General features: G+C 42.1%; 1 long non-coding RNA gene across 8 annotated transcripts; it reads left to right on the forward strand.

Moving 5' to 3' along the window:
* The first annotated feature begins 613 nt into the window (after positions 1-613).
* Positions 614-7,865, forward strand: LOC127731720 (uncharacterized). 8 transcript variants are annotated; one of them, XR_007995713.1, is made up of 7 exons: positions 614-1,108; positions 1,286-1,576; positions 2,109-2,704; positions 5,539-5,716; positions 6,600-6,776; positions 6,954-7,093; positions 7,269-7,865. It is a non-coding gene; the product is annotated as an uncharacterized LOC127731720 (long non-coding RNA). The 8 variants fall into 8 exon arrangements; XR_007995710.1 differs by lacking the exon at positions 2,109-2,704 and adding an exon at positions 1,958-1,995 and having other exon boundaries at positions 614-1,780; XR_007995709.1 differs by having other exon boundaries at positions 614-1,602; positions 2,313-2,704.
* Positions 7,866-25,428: the final 17,563 nt, after the last annotated feature.

A 25,428-nucleotide genomic window follows, 5' to 3' on the forward strand; every position in this document is an offset into this window, starting at 1 on the left:
ATTTATTCGTAAAATGTAGAATTTAAAACAAATCAAACTTTTCTTTAGCTGCTACTTATTGATCTTGATCTTGAAGATTACCTTCGGTCCAAGAAGTAAAATACTTAAAATGAAATCAATAGATTTTCAAAAGTTTGTAACTGTGAAAAAACAAAAGTCCATTTATCAGTAAAATACGGAAAAATTAAAAATAGATGTTTTCTACATTTTGCTTCAGACATTATCTCTTAATCATAAACGAGCTCCTGCCAAAGTTTCATAAAATTCTATGAAGGTTTGTCAAAGTAATTGATGTTAAACAAACATTAACCCTAGACTTTATCTATTTGCTAACTGTAGAAAAAGAAATGTGACAGTCATTTACCAGTAAAATACAAAAAAATGGAAATAAATATTTTCTAAATTTTGCTGTAAATACTGTCTTTTGATCATAAAAAGGTTTTCTGTCCAATTTTAGTAAAATCCCATGAAGATTTGACAAAGGTATTGATGACAGAAAGACTTTAACCTAAGACTGAATTTGAATGTAAACTGTAAAATAAAAACAATATATACAATAAGAAGATATGGTATGATTGCCAATGCGACAACTCTACACCAGAGATCAAATGACCAGGCTGAAGCTAGCGAACAATAACTAGCGAACAATAAGCCAGCGAACAATATGGCGATATATCTAAAAACCGAAAAAAATGAATAAGACAGCAACGGCCGTTAAATGAAAAATATTTAAACAGGCAGAAATTCCGTCCAAATATTGCAATTTCAACTCTATCATGAAATGGTATTTATCCCATCCATTGATAAAACAAGTCACATCTCTTTTTAGGCTAATATTCAGTACCACAGTAAATCTGCATCTGTCAACGGATTATTTGTAGGTGTAAAACCACCAATACACCCACTTCCATTTAGAACGTATGTACAAGTAGTCCTTCCATGTAAAATACAGCACCTTTGATGTCATTGTTTAATTGAACTAAGATACACATTTGCAGAAATGGGGGTTGGCCTATTCTATGGCTTCTTGAGAAAAATAATGAGGGGTTTCACGGGGTATGACTATATAGGTCTTGTAGAGGAGAAACAGGCGCATCTTTTGCGCAAGGTATCGAAGGGCGCTATGTTCAAAAATCTGAAACTAGAGCTCAAAATTTGAAAAAAAATGGTTAAAAACAGGGGGGTTGGCCTATTCCATGGCTTCTACAGAAAAATAAAGAGGGGTGTCACGGGGTATGACTATATAGGTCTTGTAGAGGAGAAACAGGCGCTTCTCTTGCGCAAGGTATCGAAGGGCGCTATGTTAAAAAATCTGAAACTAGAGCTCAAAATTTGAAGAAAAAAAATGTTAAAAACAGGGGGGTTGGCTTATCCATGGTTTCTAGAGAAAAATAATGAGGGGTGTCACGGAGTATGACTATATAGGTCTTGTAGAGGAGAAACAGGCGCATCTTTTGCGCAACGTATCGAAGGGCGCTATGTTCAAAAATCTGAAACTAGAGCTCAAAATTTGAAAAAAAATTGTTAAAAACAGGGGGGTTGGCCTATTCCATGGCTTCTAGAGAAAAATAATGAGGTGTGTCACGGGGTATGACTATATAGGTCTTGTAAAAGAGAAACAAGCGCATCTTTTGCGCAAGGTAACGAAGGGCGCTATGTTAAAAAAATCTGAAACTAGAGCTCAAAATTTGAAAAAAAAAATATTAAAAACAGGGGGTTGGCCTATTCCATGGCTTCTAGACAAAAATAATGAGGGGTGTCACGGGGTATGACTATATAGGTCTTGTAGAGGAGAAACAGGCGCTTGTCTTGCGCAAGGTATCGAAGGGCGCTATGTTCAAAAATCTGAAACTAGAGCTCAAAATTTGAAAAAAAATTGTTAAAAACAGGGGGGTTGGCCTATTCCATGGCTTCTACAGAAAAATAATGAGGGGTGTCACGGGTAATGACTATGTAGGTCTTGTAGAGGAGAAACAGGCGCATCTTTTGCGCAAGGTATCGAAGGGCGCTATGTTCAAAAATCTGAAACAAGAGCTCAAAATTTGAAAAAAAATTGTTAAAAACAGGGGAGTTGGCCTATTCCATGGCTTCTACAGAAAAATAACGAGGGGTGTCACGGGGTATGACTATATAGGTCTTGTAGAGGAGAAACAGGCGCATCTTTTGCGCAAGTTATTGAAGGGCGCTATGTTCAAAAATCTGAAATTAGAGCTCAAAATTTGAAAAAAAAATTGTTAAAAACAGGGGGGTTGGCCTATTCCATGGCTTCTACAGAAAAATAATGAGGGGTGTCACTGGGTATGACTATATAGGTCTTGTAGAGGAGAAACAGGCGCATCTTTTGCGCAAGGTATCAAAGGGCGCTATGTTCAAAAATCTGAAACTAGAGCTCAAAGTTTGAAAAAAAAATTGTTAAAAACAGGGGGGTTGGCCTATTCCATGGTTTCTAGAGAAAAATAATGAGGGGTGTCACGGGGTATGACTATATAGGTCTTGTAGAGGAGAAACAGGCACATCTTTTGCGCAAGGTATCGAAGGGTGCTATGTTCAAAAATCTGAAACTAGAGCTCAAAATTTGAAAGAAAATTGTTAAAAACAGGGGGTTGGCCTATTCCATGGCTTCTAGAGAAAAATAAAGAGGGGTGTCACGGAGTATGACTATATAGGTCTTGTAGAGGAGAAACAGGCGCATCTTTTGCGCAAGGTATCGAAGGGCGCTATGTTCAAAAATCTGAAACTAGAGCTCAACATTTGAAAAAAAAATTGTTAAAAACAGGGGGGTTGGCTTATCCATGGTTTCTAGAGAAAAATAATGAGGGGTGTCACGGAGTATGACTATATAGGTCTTGTAGAGGAGAAACAGGCGCATCTTTTGCGCAACGTATCGAAGGGCGCTATGTTCAAAAATCTGAAACTAGAGCTCAAAATTTGAAAAAAAATTGTTAAAAACAGGGGAGTTGGCCTATTCCATGGCTTCTAGAGAAAAATAATGAGGGGTGTCACGGGGTATGACTATATAGGTCTTGTAGAAGAGAAACAAGCGCATCTTTTGCGCAAGGTAACGAAGGGCGCTATGTTCAAAAATCTGAAACTAGAGCTCAAAATTTGAAAAAAAAAATATTAAAAACAGGGGGTTGGCCTATTCCATGGCTTCTAGACAAAAATGATGGGGGGTTTCACGGGGTATGACTATATAGGTCTTGTAGAGGAGAAACAGGCGCATCTCTTGCGCAAGGTATCGAAGGGCGCTATGTTCAAAAATCTGAAACTAGAGCTCAAAATTTGAAAAAAATTGTAAAAAACAGGGGGGTTCGCCTATTCCATGGTTTCTAGAGAAAAATAATGAGGGGTGTCACGGGGTATGACTATATAGGTCTTGAAGAGGAGAAGCAGGCGCATCTTTTGCGCAAGGCATCGAGGGGCGCAATGTTCTAAAATCTGAAACAAGAGCTCAAAATTGTGAAAAAAAATGTTAAAAACGGGGGTTTGCCTATTCCATGGCTTCTTGAGAAAAATAATGAGGGGTGTCACGGTGTATGACTATATAGGTTTTGTAGAAGAGAAACAGGCGCATCTTTTGCGCAAGGTATCGAAGGGCGCTATGTTCAAAAATCTGAAACTAGAGCTCAAAATTTAAAAAAAAAATTGGTAAAAACAAGGGGGTTGGCTTATTCCATGGCTTCTACAGAAAAATAATGAGGGGTGTCACGGGGTATGACTATATAGGTCTTGTAGAGGAGAAACAGGCGCATCTTTTGCGCTAGATATCGAAGGGCGCTATGTTCAAAAATCTGAAACTAGAGCTCAAAATTTTGAAAAACAAATGTTAAAAACAGGGAGTATGGCCTATTCCATGGCTTCTAGAGAAAAATAATGAGGGATGTCAAGGGGTATGACTATATAGGTCTTGTAGAGGAGAAACAGGCGCATCTTTTGTGCAAGGTATCGAAGGGTGCTATATTCAAAAATCTGAAACTAGAGCTCAAAATTAAAAAAAAAAATTGTTAAAAACAGGGGGTTGGTCTATTCCATGGCTTCTAGAGAAAAATGAAGAGGGGTGTCACGGGGTATGACTATATAGGTCTTGTAGAGGAGAAACAGGCGCATCTTTTGCGCAAGGTATCGAAGGGCGCTATGTTCAAAAATCTGAAACTAGAGCTCAAAATTTGAAAAAAAAATTGTTAAAAACAGGGGGGTTGGCCTATTCCATGGCTTCTACAGAAAAATAATGAGGGGTGTCACTGGGTATGACTATATAGGTCTTGTAGAGGAGAAACAGGCGCTTCGTTTGCGCAAGGTATCAAAGGGCGCTATGTTCAAAAATCTGAAACTAGAGCTCAAAGTTTGAAAAAAAAATTGTTAAAAACAGGGGGGTTGGCCTATTCCATGGTTTCTAGAGAAAAATAATGAGGGGTGTCACGGGGTATGACTATATAGGTCTTGTAGAGGAGAAACAGGCACATCTTTTGCGCAAGGTATCGAAGGGTGCTATGTTCAAAAATCTGAAACTAGAGCTCAAAATTTGAAAGAAAATTGTTAAAAACAGGGGGTTGGCCTATTCCATGGCTTCTAGAGAAAAATAAAGAGGAGTGTCACGGAGTATGACTATATAGGTCTTGTAGAGGAGAAACAGGCGCATCTTTTGCGCAAGGTATCGAAGGGCGCTATGTTCAAAAATCTGAAACTAGAGCTCAACATTTGAAAAAAAAATTGTTAAAAACAGGGGGGTTGGCTTATCCATGGTTTCTAGAGAAAAATAATGAGGGGTGTCACGGAGTATGACTATATAGGTCTTGTAGAGGAGAAACAGGCGCATCTTTTGCGCAACGTATCGAAGGGCGCTATGTTCAAAAATCTGAAACTAGAGCTCAAAATTTGAAAAAAAATTGTTAAAAACAGGGGAGTTGGCCTATTCCATGGCTTCTACAGAAAAATAATGAGGGGTGTCACGGGGTATGACTATATAGGTCTTGTAGAGGAGAAACAGGCGCATCTTTTGCGCTAGATATCGAAGGGCGCTATGTTCAAAAATCTGAAACTAGAGCTCAAAATTTTGAAAAACAAATGTTAAAAACAGGGAGTATGGCCTATTCCATGGCTTCTAGAGAAAAATAATGAGGGATGTCAAGGGGTATGACTATATAGGTCTTGTAGAGGAGAAACAGGCGCATCTTTTGTGCAAGGTATCGAAGGGTGCTATATTCAAAAATCTGAAACTAGAGCTCAAAATTAAAAAAAAAAATTGTTAAAAACAGGGGGTTGGTCTATTCCATGGCTTCTAGAGAAAAATGAAGAGGGGTGTCACGGGGTATGACTATATAGGTCTTGTAGAGGAGAAACAGGCGCATCTTTTGCGCAAGGTATCGAAGGGCGCTATGTTCAAAAATCTGAAACTAGAGCTCAAAATTTGAAAAAAAAATTGTTAAAAACAGGGGGGTTGGCCTATTCCATGGCTTCTACAGAAAAATAATGAGGGGTGTCACTGGGTATGACTATATAGGTCTTGTAGAGGAGAAACAGGCGCTTCGTTTGCGCAAGGTATCAAAGGGCGCTATGTTCAAAAATCTGAAACTAGAGCTCAAAGTTTGAAAAAAAAATTGTTAAAAACAGGGGGGTTGGCCTATTCCATGGTTTCTAGAGAAAAATAATGAGGGGTGTCACGGGGTATGACTATATAGGTCTTGTAGAGGAGAAACAGGCACATCTTTTGCGCAAGGTATCGAAGGGTGCTATGTTCAAAAATCTGAAACTAGAGCTCAAAATTTGAAAGAAAATTGTTAAAAACAGGGGGTTGGCCTATTCCATGGCTTCTAGAGAAAAATAAAGAGGAGTGTCACGGAGTATGACTATATAGGTCTTGTAGAGGAGAAACAGGCGCATCTTTTGCGCAAGGTATCGAAGGGCGCTATGTTCAAAAATCTGAAACTAGAGCTCAACATTTGAAAAAAAAATTGTTAAAAACAGGGGGGTTGGCTTATCCATGGTTTCTAGAGAAAAATAATGAGGGGTGTCACGGAGTATGACTATATAGGTCTTGTAGAGGAGAAACAGGCGCATCTTTTGCGCAACGTATCGAAGGGCGCTATGTTCAAAAATCTGAAACTAGAGCTCAAAATTTGAAAAAAAATTGTTAAAAACAGGGGAGTTGGCCTATTCCATGGCTTCTAGAGAAAAATAATGAGGGGTGTCACGGGGTATGACTATATAGGTCTTGTAGAAGAGAAACAAGCGCATCTTTTGCGCAAGGTAACGAAGGGCGCTATGTTCAAAAATCTGAAACTAGAGCTCAAAATTTGAAAAAAAAAATATTAAAAACAGGGGGTTGGCCTATTCCATGGCTTCTAGACAAAAATGATGGGGGGTTTCACGGGGTATGACTATATAGGTCTTGTAGAGGAGAAACAGGCGCATCTCTTGCGCAAGGTATCGAAGGGCGCTATGTTCAAAAATCTGAAACTAGAGCTCAAAATTTGAAAAAAATTGTAAAAAACAGGGGGGTTCGCCTATTCCATGGCTTCAAGAGAAAAATAATGAGAGGTGTCATGGGGTATGACTATATAGGTCTTGTAGAGGAGAAACAGGCGCTTCTCTTGCGCAAGGTATCGAAGGGCGCTATGTTCAAAAACCTGAAACTAGAGCTCAAAATTTGAAAAAAAATTGTTAAAAACAGGGGGGTTGGCCTATTCCATGGCTTCTACAGAAAAATAATGAGGGGTGTCACGGGTAATGACTATATAGGTCTTGTAGAGGAGAAACAGGCGCATCTTTTGCGCAAGGTATCGAAGGGCGCTATGTTAAAAAATCTGAAACAAAAGCTCAAAATTTGAAAAAAAAATGTTAAAAACAGAGGAGTTGGCCTATTCCATGGCTTCTACAGAAAAATAATGAGGGGTGTCACGGGGTATGACTATATAGGTCTTGTAGAAGAGAAACAGGCGCTTCTTAAGCGCAAGGTATCGAAGGGCGCTATGTTCAAAAATCTGAAACAAGAGCTCAAAGTTTGAAAAAAAAATTGTTAAAAACAGGGGGGTTGGCCTATTCCATGGTTTCTAGAGAAAAATAATGAGGGGTGTCACGGGGTATGACTATATAGGTCTTGAAGAAGAGAAGCAGGCGCATCTTTTGCGCAAGGCATCGAGGGGCGCAATGTTCTAAAATCTGAAACAAGAGCTCAAAATTGTGAAAAAAAATGTTAAAAACGGGGGTTTGCCTATTCCATGGCTTCTTGAGAAAAATAATGAGGGGTGTCACGGTGTATGACTATATAGGTTTTGTAGAAGAGAAACAGGCGCATCTTTTGCGCAAGGTATCGAAGGGCGCTATGTTCAAAAATCTGAAACTAGAGCTCAAAATTTAAAAAAAAAATTGGTAAAAACAAGGGGGTTGGCTTATTCCATGGCTTCTACAGAAAAATAATGAGGGGTGTCACGGGGTATGACTATATAGGTCTTGTAGAGGAGAAACAGGCGCATCTTTTGCGCTAGATATCGAAGGGCGCTATGTTCAAAAATCTGAAACTAGAGCTCAAAATTTTGAAAAACAAATGTTAAAAACAGGGAGGTTGGCCTATTCCATGGCTTCTAGAGAAAAATAATGAGGGGTGTCAAGGGGTATGACTATATAGGTCTTGTAGAGGAGAAACAGGCGCATCTTTTGTGCAAGGTATCGAAGGGTGCTATATTCAAAAATCTGAAACTAGAGCTCAAAATTAAAAAAAAAAATTGTTAAAAACAGGGGGTTGGTCTATTCCATGGCTTCTAGAGAAAAATGAAGAGGGGTGTCACGGGGTATGACTATATAGGTCTTGTAGAGGAGAAACAGGCGCATCTTTTGCGCAAGGTATCGAAGGGCGCTATTTTAAAAAATCTGAAACCAGGGCTCAAATTTAAAAAAAAGGAAAAAACAGAGGGGGTTGGCCTATTGGTGTAATACCTCCATTGATTTTCTTTTTTTTTTTTTTTTTTAAATTTGCAGTTTTCAAAAAAATGTGGAGAATTTATCTTTGTTTCAAATTAAAAAATTAACATAACATTTCTTTGCATATAAGAAAATAACTATCACTGTCAGTTAACCAATCAAATTTGCCCCTTATTTAACCTGTGTAGAAGCTTTAGTAACCATGCAAACTCAAGTTTCCAAATTATTCTATAGAAACCCCAAATAAAACAATAATGATTCTTTGAAATACCCAAGATACATGTATATGTTTATGACCCAGAAATGTTTTACTGCAATAAAATGATGGATTAATTACCTACAACTGTCAATTTTAAGGGAATATTTTTTTCGATCTATTTTTGTATGCAACCGGATGTGAGGTACCATGCATTAATTGGTGGTATTACACCTATTCAATGGCTTCTAGAGAAAAAAATAATGTGGAGTTTCACGGGGTATAGCTATATAGGTGTTGTAGAGGAGAAACAGGCGCATGGTTTGCGCAAGGTTTCGAGTTGCGCTTTGTCCAAAAACTGAAACTAGGGCTCGGAATTTCAAAAAAATTTGGGAAAAACAACTGGAATTTGCCTATTCCATGGCCTCTGGAAAAAATAATGAGGGATGTAGCGGGGTAAGACTATAAAGGTCTTGTAGAGAACACACAGGCGCATAGTTTGCGCAAAGCTTCAATAGGTGCTATGTTTAATTATGTCGAAAGGAACTAAAATTTAGTGAGGAACAAAGCCAACTCAAATGTCAGACAAGAACGTGAAAATCGTGAAAAAGACATATCAGAGTCAGCAAAGAAGAATTTCTTGTCATATGAAGTCGAAATGAAAATCCAAATTCCCCCATCCGAATTATATGATGAAAGAGATTGTAAAATGTGTTATGTAAGTACTGATAAAGAGAAGGCTGAACACTAGCTGAATTTTTTTCAAGGGTATTTCGAAAAAGAAAACGATGAAGATGAAAGAACTTTAGTGCGAAGGCCAGCTGGTATACAACCTAAAAATCTATATACTATTACAGACTTAATAGACAGTCTACTTTGTATTATTTTCAAAAGTCTATTTATATCAGAGGTTTTGTACCAGAATAAAACAAAATCGGCAAAGAGTACTGAGTTGTTAAAAAGATATGATAGTAAAACTACATACAGACCAGTTAACTTTATCATTGACAATCCAAGTGCCACATTCTTAAAGACGGTATAAGTACCCTCGTCCACGTGCGTGCATTGTCTGATATAAATAAATGTTTACTAGGCAAAAATAGAAACGTTACCCTGGTCTTTAATTAAAAGAAATTACATATATTAATTTATAATTTTTTCAAGATTAAAACTAGTGACCTGAATGATTTATCTATCATTTACTAATTTGTTAAAAATTCGAAGACGACGTTACGTCATTTTCTGATTTTAAACAAATAAGCATTTTTTCAAACAATTACCTGTATCAAGATGGAATTGAGTTGTCCTTTTGGTCATTAAATGTGTCGAGCACTATTGTTAACAAAAGGTCGCATTAAAAAATTGAAAAAGTTACACGTAAGTCAATGCCACGTCTACGTCATAATGAGAGAGAACGAGCTATTGTGTTGTTGGCAGCAAAAATGACTCTAATACAGGTTGCAAATCATCCCAATGTCTCTAGAATGAATATTGAAAGGCTTAAGACTCGTCTTAGATACTGGCACGACAAATAATCGTCCCCGAGGTTGCAGGCAACGTGAAACGAAGTTACGTCAAGACAGTCACATCCGCATTATTCATCTCCGGAATCGATTTGTAAACTTGTCACAAACAGCACGACAAACTCATGGAAGGAACAAAAACAGGCTATATTCCCAAACAGTTTGTAACCGACTGCATCAAGTTTGCCTAAGAGCTCATCGTCCGTTGAAGGGACCTATCCTTACGCAACGTCACAGGATGTCGCGACTTGAATGGACTCGGGTACGGATTCGATGGAATAGGCTAACATGGAGACAAGTCCTTTTTACCGATGAATAGAAATTTAACTTGACATTTAGCGACGGCAAAGCCAGTGTCTACCGGAGGTGCAATGCATGATTTTCTGATGCGTGCGTACAGGAAACGGATCTGTTTGAGGGTGGCGGAATTATTGTATGGGACGGAATAACCTACCAGGAACGCACCGATCTGACAATTATTGAAGGTAACCTAAATTCAAAAAGGTATGGGAACGAAATTCTGGCTCCACTCGTTCTCCCGTTTCTCCGAAGGCATCGTTTTGATCACGTTTTTCAGCAGGACAACGCCTGTTGTCACGTGGCCAGCAATGTCTCCAGATTATCGCCAATGGAACATTTTTGGGACGAATTTGGACGACCCATCAGAAAGAGCCAAAATCCATTGGAAACGCTCGCCAATCTCGCCAATCTCCGAATAGCATTTTTTGAGGGAATGGAACAACACAAAGGGCCATTGATAAAGAGGGATAATCATGGGTAGTTCCTTCAAATACTGGAACATGAACGACAACCATATCACCATTCTGAAAGCTCCGAGGGCCAGTTCGGATGCTGTAATGAAATGGTGGGTTATTAAAAAAGTAAAAGACAGCACGTATGAAACCTAATGCGACCAGATTTAAACGGATATAAAATGAATGAAGATAGATTATGATGCAGCAATCAAAGAACATGAGAAAAAATAATGGACAAGCTGGACAAGTGTGACCACAAACTCAAACATGCAGAACCATTTGATTAGTTAACTTCACGAAAATAAAATGGCAGAGGACAAGGTGATGAATGTTTGATATGCAAAGAAATAGTAAGAACAAGAAAGAGAAATTCAATAGATTGACGGAGTGAGATGTGTTAAAATAAACTAGAGTAGATATCGAGATCTTAAAAATTGAGGGTAATACGTTGCATCATAATCATACCTCTCGTAAATACCACACACATGACGTTAACTATGTGCCGCACTTAATGTAATGTCACGTCACTTTGACATGTTACTATGACTAGTACATCTATCACATAGTCAAGAAGTCTTTTATTTCTATCTTAAGAAGTGAAAATGGATACAAAGCTGAAAGCCATTCGTTTCGGACATAAACGAGCACTTACAAGACTTTGGAAGAATTTTGGAGACATAACTGCAGAGATAGTTTCGATATAGAAATTGAGGAAGTCACAGCTATTTTAGATTCCGTGTCACAGAAAAGTGATATTCAGAAAGGTCTTAATGATAGAAGCTTGCTCGGATGAAGACGTGGTGGAAGAAATTCAGCAAACAGATCAGTACATGTTCGTTTACATTAAAAAAAACCGTCAAATTAAAAACTCATTCAATCCTCACAATCAACTAGTCATAATTTACCCGTCAATACTACCGTTTTTCAAGCTAGTCATTTTACTCCCGCTGATACACCCATACATATCATGATTTCACCTACAGGCAATAGTGTACCCGCAAGCGACTCCTCTCAATAGAACCCGCACGCCACTTGATTCAGGTCGACACCTCTTGTACAATAAAATGCAGCATAGTTTTATACTAGTAACCCTGCTATATCAGAGAAAACCGTTAAACCCATTGGTTACTAGTAACCTTTACATTCTCATAACCTTTACAGTCTTGGAGAATCATCAAGAATATAGACCTTCTAGAGAGGTTAGTTTAAACATAGTTATTTTTAGTGGATTTGGAAACAAGTTATTGTAACTTATATTAATCATATCCCTCTCTACTTTGCTGGTGCGAATGCTGCCTTGTAGCGGCATTAGCCTGGTCTCTTTCGAAATCTACAAGGTTGTCTTTTACGTGCAGTGATATGGATCTCTCTTAATGCGGGTCAGCCGTTTATCGTACCCTTCCGACAGACTATCATCGTTCCTGAAGACAATACTCGCAAATGGTGTCAAGGCAGAGCCGAAAATTTGGTCCATGAAATTTTCTCCCAGGAACAGAGATCGAACCACGAACCTTTGTGTTTGAAAAGACAGGTTGTGACTCCATGTCTAATTGTTTGATCCAAGAAATAAATGACTGAGATTACCTATCCATTTCTCAAAGAGATCATTGACATCACCCCGATTTCGCCTACGCAATACCTTATCGATGCGGTACGAGGTATTCAGAAGTTCGGGAACCCTGTATTTCCTCATCGTTGAAATCATGGGAATTGGTAAACACGCGGATCCGACCCTGCTGTATAGTAGGCATGTCTGCATACAAGTTGAGGTACACCTTATTTTCTTTCATATTTCTTATGACTTGCTGCCAAAGGTCTTAAGTCGATCTCTGTTTGGTGGTATTTTGTTGGTGTGCACGTAGATTTGGCTTTAAAGTATTTGATCATCTTCCCATCATGGTGTGGTCCCAGTGGTCGAGAAAACTCGGCTTTCCTCCATTCTGGCGGGATCAACGTCGTGTTTTCGGCATAGCACTTTAACCTCTTTGTTGTGGAATTCAGTAACCTTTTCCGTCCATAGTTTTATGAAAATGCTTGACTTAAATACGGTATAAAAAAGCAACCTTGATCGTCATACCTTCTTGGTCTTTGGCGGCACTAAGCAGTCGTATTTGGCAAGGAAAACATTGATGATGCTTAGAATAAACGTGAATTCTTTGTTCTGTTGAGATAGAACTGTAATCCAAGTTTCACCTAAACGAACAGCGTTCAGGCATCGTTTCTCGAATTTACGTCGAAATGTTTTATCCGTCCAACGAACTTTTCTATTGAGACGCCCAGACCAATTGAACTTTTTTGCCATTTTTAAGCACCAATCCTGCATAGGAACCCCAACTTCAAACATAAAATGCAAATTCATTGTGTTTCAACTAGTCTAAGGATAGAAACAAGAATATGTCTTTTTGTTAACAATGGTAGAGACACCTTAAAGGGATGTAATCCTAGGGTAGATACATGTATGTCTTTCACACAAAACGTCAGAGATACCCCAGCCCCAAACACCTTAGAAGGAAGCACCCCTTCAATTGATACAAATAAAGGGATGGCATAGTGTTGATATGAATATGGATCAGTTCAAAGATTTCTTTCTTGAGAATGAAGAACCAAAAACTTGCGGCGTTTCACTGAAGAGGAAGAAGGGACAGTTCTGCAAGAGTAAATCGGGAAAAGATGGGCTCTGCTGGAGACACAGCAAAGAACCACGCCAACAGGAGAAGGAAGAGGATACCCCAGTTGGAGGGAAAATCGTGGTGAAAGCCACCATGAAAGAACTCCGAGAAATCGCGAAGAAGGAAGGACTTAAGGGATACAGTAGGAAACCCAAGGGGGAATTGGTAAAGTTAATCGAGGACAAAACCGCCCACAAATTTACTCGCGAAGAGGTTTTCACCAAAAAGGAACTGAAGACCATTGCCAAACAAAAGACGGGGAATCACCAACTATTCCCGACTAGCGGGAGCTGCTCTGACTGAGCTGGTGAAACATGATATCGAAAATGCACCCATCGAAGAGGAAATCAAAATTGTCGACCGACGCAATGCATTGAAAAGTGTATTTGGTACAGTCACCATTGAACCACTCAAGCAGCATAATTTGGAAACGTATTTCCAGATCAGCCGAGGAACCATTTCCAATGAAATCAAAAGTACCCTCACCCAAGAGAAAGCATTGAAGGTGCAAATAGCATTAACAGAAGAGTTAGTGAAATCAAACCCTGCAACCGGAGAGAATATCTACGAATATCCCACCTTCAGATCATGTCAGGTTACGATCACCCAATCATAAGACCTCGATTTCGAGAATTCCCTTGTGGCAGAGAAGGTTCAGGAAAATATGGCCAAGTATATGCGCGATGATAGTGGATGGACATTTAAAAAGATCGATAAGCTAGAAATCCACTTGAACAAATTCAAACCACTCGCCGGGAAGTCTTACATCCCACTCCCACAGAAGTTCACCCAAAAGAAAGCTATCATCAATATGAGAAATGAAGATGATCCTTGCTTCAAGTGGGCAGTGTTATCAGCACTTTACAATCCGGAAGTAGACAGGAAATCAGCAACCCGAGTCACACAGTACAAACAGTGGGCAGGCGAGCTTAACTTTGATGGGATTGAATTCCCAGTTTCCCTCAAGGCAATTAACAATTCAAGCGGCAAAATCCAAACCTCAACATTAACGTTTTTGGCTACGATGGTGTTAAGAAAGGTGAAGATGAAGAGGAGGATCTCTAAGTATATCCCCTGAGAATATCGGAGAACACCGGAGAGAAACACATAGACCTCATTTTTTGTGAAATAATGACAAGCAGCACTACTGATGGATTAAGAGCCTTTCACGCCTTCTGACCTCTCAAGTGACAGGACACAAAGAATCAGTATACTTCTGCCGTAGGTGTTTGTGTCACTTTTCCAGACAGGACATCCTAGACGAGCACATGGAATATTGCAGTCAGAAGAAGCCGGTCAGAATCGATATGCCGGAAGAAGGAACCTTCATCAGTTTCCAAAACTACCAACGCCAGATGAGGGTACATTCATAATCTACTAGTATGCGGATTTTGAGTGCTTTACGGAAAAAATGGACACCTGCCAGCCAGATCCATCACGAGCCTACACCAAGGCATATCAACTGCATCAGCTATCTGGATTCTGTTACCGCATAAAATATGTCCACGGTGACTACAAAGATTCAGTCGTTTACTGTGGAGAAGATACAGCCAAGACATTTGTGGAGTGTATGAAAAAAGGAAATCGGAGAAATTGCCAAAACCTATGAAACCAAAATTGCGATGGTAATGACGGATGATGATAATGAGAATTTCGCGGCGAGCACACTCTGTCACATTTGTGGTAACACTTTGGGTGGGGATAAGGTTCGGGATCACAATCATCTTACTGGCAAATATCGAGGTGCAGCACACAACGAGTGTAATTTAGCGTTTCAGCTTCCCAAATTTGTCCCCATCGAATTTCATAATTTGAGTGGGTATGATGCCCATTTATTTGTGAGGGAATTAGGATTCGGAGAAGGAAAGATTAACTGTATCCCCAATACCGATGAAAAATATATTAGCTTCTCCAAGAAGGTTGGAGATATCGAGACTCCAAGCAATTCCTACTCTCCTCCATTGAAAACTTGGCAAAGAATCTGACCAAGGATAAATTCAAGGCAACGCAGAAGTGTTTCGGTGATCACACCGAACTGATGATTAGGAAGGGAGTATATCCATACGATTATGAAGATAGTCCCACCAAGCTGGAGGAAACACAGCTACCACCTAAGGAGGCGTTTTTCAACAAACTTCGCGGTGAACATATTTCCAATGAAGATTACGCCCACGCCCAGCTGGTGTTCAAGGAATTTAGTTGCCGGACGATGCAAGAGTATCATAATCTTTACTTGGAAAGTGATGTGGCCTTACTAGAAGATGTTTTCGAGAATTTCAGGGATAACTGTATGAAAACTAACAAGCTCGATCCCGCACACTATTTCACATCCCCAGGTCTATCTCACGAAGCGATGCTAAAATACAGCAGGATCCGACTGGAACTTCTGGCCGATCCGGATATGCTGTTGATGTTCGAAAATGCGACTAGGGGAGGTGTGGCCATGATATCTCACCGACTCGGAAATGCCAATAATCCATATATGAGCAATTACGATCCATCGCAGCCAACCAAGTTTATGACCTACCTAGATGCAAACAGTTATGGTGGGGCTATGGCACAACCCCTTCCCACAGGAGGGTTTGAATGGGTAGATCTAGAGGAGATCGACGAGATGTTAAAATATTCAGAAGATCATAAATATGGGGCGTTAGTAGAAAGTGATCTAGAATATCCTCAACACCTTCACGATAGTCATAACGACTACCCTCTCGCGCCGGAAGCCATGGAAATCGACGGAGTTCGTAAATTGGTACCTCATCTAGGCAAACGCGAAAAATATACCCTTCATCTTCAGAACCTCCAATACTATATCTCCCAGGGAATGATCTTGAAAAAGGTTCATCGGATCATCAGATTTGAACAATCCCCATGGCTTAAACCGTATATCGACCTGAATACCGAACTCAGATCTCAGGCTACAGCGATGCTGAGAAGGGTTTTTACGAACTCATGAATAATTCAGTGTTTGGAAAAACGATGGAGAATATTCGAAAGAGGGTCGATGTTCGACTGGTGAACAGTGAAAAACAAGCCCTAAAACTGGTGTCTAAGCCCAATTTTGATCGCCGGGTCGTATTCAATGAAAATCTGGCAGCCGTTCACATGAAAAGAACCAAGCTGAAATTCGACAAGCCAGTCTACTTAGGAGCATGTATCCTGGACATCTCAAAGCTCCTGATGTATAAATTCCATTACTGTTTCATACAGGAGACGTATGGTGATAACGCCCGGCTACTGTTTACCGATACAGATAGCTTGGCCTATGAAATTCAGACCGAGGTTTTTTACAAAAATGTTACCCCCCATTTTCAGGAAAAATTCGATACCTCGAACTATCCAGCTGACCACACTTCAGGAATTCCATCCGGCGTCAACAAGAAGATAATTGGAATGTTTAAGGACGAATGTGGTGGTAAAAGTATGACTGGCTTCGTGGGACTTCGACCAAAATTATATGCGTACAAAATGGATGATGGAGACACTACCAAGAAAGCAAAGGGAGTTACAAAGGCTGTCATCAAGCAGCATATTACCTTTGACAACTATAAGAGATGTTTTGACACCCAGCAGGAAATATACCGACCGATGAATATTTTCCGAAGTTACCGCCATCAGATCTACATTCAGGAGATCAACAAGGTTGCACTTTCGGCTAAAGATACCAAACGACACATTCTGCCCGACGGAATTAGCACCCTTAGTCACGGACATTATAAAATTGAGGAGCAACACCGCCTGCAATAAATAAAGTATGGGTAAAACTCAGAAAAGAATGAAATACCTCGAGGTGCACAATGTAGTTCTTCCCCACGAGCCTCTGTCGAATAAGGAATTGGAGAACGCCGTCACAGCCCTAGGAATCCCAAGTTTTAGAGGGGTGTTTATGCGAGATACCCTACCACCTAGTCCGCGCCGCATAGAATGTGGAATCTTGAATCATGATAGCTTGGAGGGTCCTGGAACGCATTGGACTTGCTGGTATAAACGTGGACCGGTAAAGTATTACTTTGACTCTTATGGATTGCCACCGCCTGCAGAGATGGTGAACTACTTACAGCCTGAAATTCAATATAGCACCGATAAATTACAGCAACGAGGCTCGGTGGTGTGTGGTCACTTTTGCCTATTCGTGTTGAAAGTGTTGGCGACTGGAAAATCGCTGGAAGATACAATCTTCTCACTCTATAAATAAATGGATAAGTTTGGATCTCATGCAAGAAAGCGCACATCCATTTGGCGAATGCTGCATGATTTGGATATGAACGACAATCGCATTACTAGCCTAGGATATCCCAAGGACAGCTCGGATGCCGTGACAAAACGGTGGGTGACCCAACAGTTGAAAGATGGTATAAAAGACATCAATGATCTAGAGGCTGCGCTCGAAGCAATCTCGAAAGAGCTTGAGGTGGAGAAGAAACGTTTAAACGGCATCGAGAAAGATCGGCCAATGAACCTGTGACTAAAGGCTGGTATGCAAAGAACTGGCAGGAACTTGTCATGAGCCTCACCGGTAAGATAAACGATCTCGAAAAGAAGATTAAGAGAGGAAGGTCACGGCGCGAGCTTGATGTTGCGTCTGAAGAGGATAAACACATTAATAGGATTAAGGAACTCTTGGGGTAACCTCAACAACCTTTCCCGTCCTGATTGAAAGGATGGGAAAGCTTGAAAGGTTGACATTATTGTACATCTGACTTTTTGATCCAAGAGTTAAACAAGCAGGATAACCCTTCCACTTCACAAACACCTCATTAATCCTGTTCTTGGTTCGCATGCGGAGGATCTTTTCTATGCGGTAGACGTCCTGATCAGTCTTCTGAAGTTCGGGCTCATAGAAGGATCCCTGAATTTCCTCCCCATTTAAATCCTTAAGATGATAAGTGGGTGGCTGGGTGGAAAGAACTTGAGACACCTCGAAAACGTCCTTGGTCCAGCGCGGTGTGTAACCCTTCTCCAATGTGCCTTTCTTCTTGGTAATTCGAACCTTATCACCTATACGAAACCGTGCCTGCTGCATTGGAGGGAGGTCTCCATACAAATTCCAATACACCTTGTTTTCATGTTTCTTGAGGCTTGCAATCACAGGAGTCATTTTAATGGATCTATGTTTGGCGGTATTGTACTGGTGAACAAGATCATCCAACACATTGATGTAGGTGCATGTAGAGTTGGCTGAGAAATATTTGAACATTTTCTCTTTCATGGTGCGATTCCAGCGCTCGACAACACTCGACTTCTCCTCATTCTCAGTGGAGTAGAGCTCAATATCATGCTTTTGGAGCAGCTGCTTTACATCCTTGTTGTAAAACTCAGTACCTGTGTCTGTCCACAATTTCTCAGGAACGCGCTCCTTGAACACCGCTTGAAAGGCATCCCGCACCCTCATCCCCTTCTTGTTTTTGAGTGGTATCAACCAGCCATATTTGGAGAAGACATCGATGATGCTTAGGATGAACTTATTTCCTTTGCTGTTCCTGGAAAAGGCACTCATATCAACAAGGTCGGCCGCCCAGGTCTCATCCACACCACCCACTACCACACGGCGTTTCTGAAACTTGCGTCGAACAGGTTTGTGCAACTCCTCGGCTAAATCATCGGTCCAGCGAACTTTTTTTTTTTTAATACCCAGACCAAATCGAGCTTTGGTACCGATGATGGGTCCGACGATGCTGCGGTCAATGCGTTCGCGTGTGGTAGGGTTGGGAATGGTGTTAAGCGAGGCTAGCATAGCTTTGTCACAGATGGAGTTGCGTGCGGCTGTATCTTTGTGCTGGGCATAACAGAGATCGTGGTTATATGCAGCATGGTCAACTCGATTAATGGGTTTTGACTAAGCCTTCGGGGTGCCATCGGGGAGTAGCCGCTTGCTAAGTTTAGTCCCTGGTCCGGTGAAGTTGTGTCCGGGCAGATGCATTTCCATGGGTAATCGGTTGATTAGTTTGTTCATGTACCTTGCACCGGTTGTAGCAACAAACTGAGACTTCTTGGCACCGCACACCTTGCAGTTGCCAAACTTCCTCCATCGCCCGTTGCTGGTAATTGTCTCGCCAGGGTTAACTGTGTCCGTCTTCCTACGACATTTCACGCAGAAGATCATCGCTATTTTATTTAAATAAATGAACGTCGAAGACATTTCCCACAGTGCCAACGCCCCCAAAAAGAGCAATCACTACCTCCTACCGCAGCGGTCGATCAGAGGGTTGATCATTTGGAAGTCGGACTGTGGTAAGACAACGCTGTTGAACAACCTACTCCTGCGCGATGGATGGCTCGACTACGATCGATTGTACGTTTTCGGAAAATCGCTACAGCAAGCGCTGGGAAAAGGCTTCCCTAAGGAAGATATCCGAGACCTCCTACAGTGCAAGGGCAAGTCACCCTACTCGTTGATCGATGTGGTCAACGCCTTACCACAACCACGACACCCAAATGGTATCGACACTTTTTTCTTCGAGCAAGGGAGCGATGTACCAGACCCCCGTGAAATTGACCCCAGCCGCAAGAACCTCATGGTGTTCGACGACTTGATGCTAAGCAAACAGAACACGTGTGAAGATTACTACGTGCGCGGTCGCCACAACAACGTCGATTGTTTCTACCTGTGCCAGAACTACTTCAATCTGCCCCGACAATCGATCCGAGAAAATGCAAACTTTATCTGTCTCTTTCAGTAAGATGCTAAGAATCTCGATCATATCCGGCGTGACCACTGCAACGATCTTACCAAGTAACAATTTGACTCTCTGTGTAAGCATTGCTGGTCCCAACCCTATGGATTTGTAACCATCGATCTCACGAGCCCAAGTCAGCAGGGAAATACCGATACAAATTAGATGAGTTCTATGAGGTATAAGATAAAGAATGGATCAGTTTGAAGATTTCTTCCTGGAAATGGAGTATGAAGACACAGAGGAACCCCAGCCCTACAAGTTTTAGTGGCCCTGCAAATGTAAGTTCGAGTGGGACTCAGTCGATATGAGGAGTATGTGTTGGAAGTGTGGTCGCGCGATCCCCCGCCCGATCGATAGCGGTGTAGGTGATTTCGACGTATGAAACTCTGGCCGCCAGTATGGTAAGGTGAGCGCTTTCCTCTACCCCAATGCCCTACCAAGACGATTCGAGACCACCAGTGTACACACCCATGCCAACCGCGTAAAGACCTATGCCTAAGACACTTGAAGCTTTCGAAGAGAATACAACCATACTCGTTACCCCCATTGTTTCAACAAGTTTTTAAACGCTAAATGAGAGATATCTTTTCAAACGCTATAAGATTTGACTTAGCCGAGACCTTTCCAAGGTGTTTAAGCCTGTGGTTGAGGCTCAGCGAGAGATAGCTTCACAGATCACCAAAACGATAGCAGACCTTCCTGCAGCAGTGCCAGCCCTTCCTCCTCCATCGCCCGAGTTTGCCGACCCACTACCCATCGCACCACCTACATACATCGTCCTTGGATGACTGGCTTCGTGGGACTTCGACCAAAATTATATGCGTACAAAATGGATGATGGAGACACTACCAAGAAAGCAAAGGGAGTTACAAAGGCTGTCATCAAGCAGCATATTACCTTTGACAACTATAAGAGATGTTTTGACACCCAACAGGAAATATACCGACCGATGAATATTTTCCGAAGTTACCGCCATCAGATCTACATTCAGGAGATCAACAAGGTTGCACTTTCGGCTAAAGATACCAAGCGACACATTCTGCCCGACGGAATTAGCACCCTTAGTCACGGACATTATAAAATTGAGGAGCAACACCGCCTGCAATAAATAAAGTACTGTGGATTCATTTAATTTCGTGGGTACTAATTTTCGTGGATTGCTGAAAACTTGCATATTCGTGGATATTTGATTTCATAGTTTTGCCAATCTCTGTAAACAAAGCCTATTGAAAATATGTTATTCGTTGAACATTTGAATTCGTGGTTCACCTGTACCCTCGAAACCCACAAAAATTGGTATCCAACGAATAATAATGAATCCACAGTATGGGTAAAACTCAGAAAAGAATGAAATACATCGAGGTGCACAATGTAGTTCTTCCCCACGAGCCTCTGTCGAATAAGGAATTGGAGAACGCCGTCACAGCCCTAGGAATCCCAAGTTTTAGAGGGGTGTTTATGCGAGATACCCTACCACCTAGTCCGCGCCGCGTCGAATGTGGAATCTTGAATCATGAAAGCTGGGAGGGTCCTGGAACGCATTGGACTTGCTGGTATAAACGTGGACCGGTAAAGTATTACTTTGACTCTTATGGATTGCCACCGCCTGCAGAGATGGTGAACTACTTACAGCCTGAAATTCAATATAGCACCGATAAATTACAGCAACGAGGCTCGGTGGTGTGTGGTCACTTTTGCCTATTTGTGTTGAAAGTGTTGGCGACTGGAAAATCGCTGGAAGATACAATCTTCTCACTCTATAAATAAATGGATAAGTTTGGATCTCATGCAAGAAAGCGCACATCCATTTGGCGAATGCTGCAGGATTTGGATATGAACGACAATCGCATTACTAGCCTAGGATATCCCAAGGACAGCTCGGATGCCGTGACAAAACGGTGGGTTACCCAACAGTTGAAAGATGGTATAAAAGACATCAATGATCTAGAGGCTGCGCTCGAAGCAATCTCGAAAGAGCTTGAGGTGGAGAAGAAACGTTTAAACGGCATCGAGAAAGATGTGGCGAAGTGCTTGCCTTCGACCGGGGGAAGGGTAAATGGTGAAATAGATATGCTGCGACACCCAATCACCAATCTCCCAACTCCAAAATCGGCCAATGAACCTGTGACTAAAGGCTGGTATGCAAAGGTGTTTAAGCCTGTGGTTGAGGCTCAGCGAGAGGTAGCTTCACAGATCACCAAAATGATAGCAGACCTTCCTGCAGCAGTGCCAGCCCTTCCTCCTCCACCGCCCGAGTTTGCCGACCCACTACCAATCGCACCACCTACATACACCGTCCTTGGACCCCGAGCACGGCAGTATTTGCAGCTCAGTATGACTCCTTCCGCCGACCACACCTTTGGATTGCGATCTGAAAACGATAGTATCTTTATCGGAAGCTCACCAGTTACTTTTGACGGTGATGATATTTTCGTGGATGGTGTGAGGTACAAAGGAACCCTTGGTCTCTGGGAACTCATGGTGAAAAAGAATCCAGAATCGTTCGAGCCCGAAGACCTAGAGGACTATGCACAGATTCTAAAAAGTTCCGGTGCCATGTATCAAGGCAATTCCACCCTCTCGATAACCTCAAAGGCGAATAAGGGTTACAAGTGGAAGGAAATCGTGTCCCACATCTACCAAAAGAATAAGTTTGGCAGTGGGCTGCAAACCGTGTTTTTACCTTCAAACTTCAAGCAGCTTCTCGATCGCTTGGAACTGTGTGCCGCAGCATACCAGGCAGGAAATAATGGTGTGCGCAACGAAATTGTGTCGATTATCGATGCTATGAGAAAGGGTAGATATATCAGCATCGAGGAATATAAGGCGCTTCATCGTAGCATCCTATAAATAAATGTTGCAAATCAAAAAAGGTTACGCTCGAAAGTACGCCTACGGTGGTAGAGGACTGTTTGACACAATCGCCAGTTTGGCTGGACGCATGTTTACTTCCTCTGCCGCCAAAACCATAGGAAGTAAGGCCGTGAGTGCTGCCACGAATGCAGCCTTGAAAGGTGTTGAAAATGGGGCCTCCAAAGCCGTCGACCATGTGATTGATAAAGTGACCCGCCCCAGGAAACGCAATAAAACCCCCCAACAGTCAAGTGTTCAACGCAAGAAGCCAGAGCAAGTTCGGTTGAACAATCTTATCTCCGGCTCTGGTATCAAAACCATCCATGACTTCGTCCAACGCTATAAATAAATACATTATGTCTGACATCCTTACAATCACCGAAGGGTTGACCTTCCACGAAAGTCTCCAGGAATATCAGGTTCGAGAATACGAACCACAAGCCGGTGCCCAGCTGAACAGTGCCGATTTTGAAATCCGAATCAACATCGAAACCCAGGATTTGTTCCTACACCCCACCGAGAGTTATCTCTTGGTAGTAGGACGGCTCCTAAAGAACGACGGCACTGCATATGCCGACGCTGATCTCGTGTCCCTCGTCCATAATGGTATCATTTATCTCTTCTGAACCATCAGCTATCGACTCTCCGGCCAGCAAATTGAGCACATCAACGACCCCGGCGTCGCCACCACCATGATGGAAATGTTGACCTACCCCGTCGACTTTTCCAAATCACAAGGGTTCAACCAACTGTGGTTCAAGGATTCCTCCATCGACGCCCATGCAAACAACACCGGCTTTGTAGCGCGCCGTGGCTACATCATTGCCAAGCCGGCAAACAAAGGGTCGTTTTCATTCGCCATCCCCCTGAAGCACATTTTAGGGTTCGCTGTTGACTACGACAAGATCGTGTACGGGTTCAGGCATGAAATCACACTCGTGCGCGATTCAGATACAAATGCCATCCTGAGGGACCACGCCGTCGACGTGGGAAAAGTTGTCCTGCGTAAGATCTCATGGTTCGTCCCCCACGTCACTCCTTTAGACGAAAACAAGATGCAGCTAAACAAAACCATTCAGAGTAAAGCGAAGATCAACTGTGGATTTCGAATGAGGCAGTGCGATTCCATAGCCGTCCCCCAAGCCTCACAGTTCAGCTGGCGTTTATTTGCCAAGAGCGGTCGCGAGAAGCCCAGGAACATCATCGTTGCCTTCCAAACCGAGAGAAGTGGGAACCAGGAGCGCAAAGTTGCCGTGTTCGATTTCTGTCGATTGCAAAACATCCATGTCACTCTCAACGCTGAACGCTACCCGGCCGTCGACTACAATGCCGTTTTCACCGAAAACAGGGTAGCCAGAGTGTTCAAAGAGGCTGCTGACTTCAGGAAGAAATTACACAACATGGACACCCTCCTCAGCAACGTTGGCATCAACCCCTCTGACTTCATCAATCTGTACCCCTTGTTTGTCATTGACGTGAGTCACCAGTCCGAGAGGCTGAAAGAATCGACGGTGGACATTCAGATCCGGGCCCAGTTCGAGCGTAACGTGGAGGCCAACACCAGAGCATTTGCACTTATCATTTCCGACAGAATCCTACAGTTTGAATCCGATGGTCAGAAGATGAACGTTGTGTTCTAAAAGTAAAAAATGGATAAAATTTACTCCTCTTTGCAGCCGCCCTGCCGAAGTCTATGCGATCGTGGTGAAGGCTGGTAGACACCTCAAGGAGCAGTATGACGATATCGAAGAGTGGAAGCAAAAATATGTGACAATGGTGTACCATAAATAAATGGATAACACATTTTTGCGACGAATTGCAAAAAACACTGACCCCAAACAGGGGTTCTCGTTCGTCGTCTCTGGAAACGATAGTCAAATCCTTACCTGGTTCAACCCCCCACTGGAACTCAAGGAATCCAAGACCTATGAGATGGCATTAGTGAACCTGGAAACCTATAACTCCATCCCCAACATTCATACAGGTAACAATTCCTTCCGCTACTCCCCCGACGATGGTGCCAACTGGTTTCCCATCGCACTGAGCACAGGTTCCTATGACATCGAAGACATCAACAATGAGATCCAGCGGCGCCTACGGCTCAACAAACACAAAACAAAGATCATCATCGATGTCAACCGGGCGACCCTAAAAGCAACGCTAACCCTCGCCAGACACTATCAAGTATACTTCAACGTTGTCAATAGCATCAACACCGTCTTGGGATTCAAGCGGCAGATTAACACATTCGATATGATCACAGATGGCTATACAGAAGGGGAACAAATTGTAAATATCATCAGCATCAACAGCATTCAGGTGAATAGTGATATCATCCATGGAAGTTATGTGAATGGTACACAGCAGTCTACCATCTACAGCTTCTTTCCCGCAGACGGTCCTGGTATGAAGATAACCCCCAAGAATCTAGTATACTTGCCGGTGACCTTGCGAACCATCAATCGCATGCAAACGTATCTCACCGATCAAGATGGTAGGCCCATCGATTTCAGGGGTGAACATCTCACCATCCGCTTTCATCTTCGTGAGGTATAAATAAATGACTTATCACGAACATGGTTTGACCTTGACAAAAGGTCAAGCTGATAAACTACAACAGGCTGTCAAGCAAGGTTGTCCGGTCTCCATTCGTTTGTCCCACGCGAACCTGCAAGGTGAACACAAGATGTGGCTCACCTCTCGGCAGGTTCAAAAGATTATTAAGCTTCTCCAGAAAGGTACTGGTGGTATGAATCTGTAGCTGAGTGCCGCCCAAATGAAGGAAAACATGCAAAAAGTAGGTGGATTCCTACCCATGTTGGCAGGGCTGGTAATGAG

Source organism: Mytilus californianus, unplaced genomic scaffold (genome assembly GCF_021869535.1).
Source record: "Mytilus californianus isolate M0D057914Y unplaced genomic scaffold, xbMytCali1.0.p SCAF_20, whole genome shotgun sequence".
NCBI lineage: Eukaryota > Metazoa > Mollusca > Bivalvia > Mytilida > Mytilidae > Mytilus > Mytilus californianus.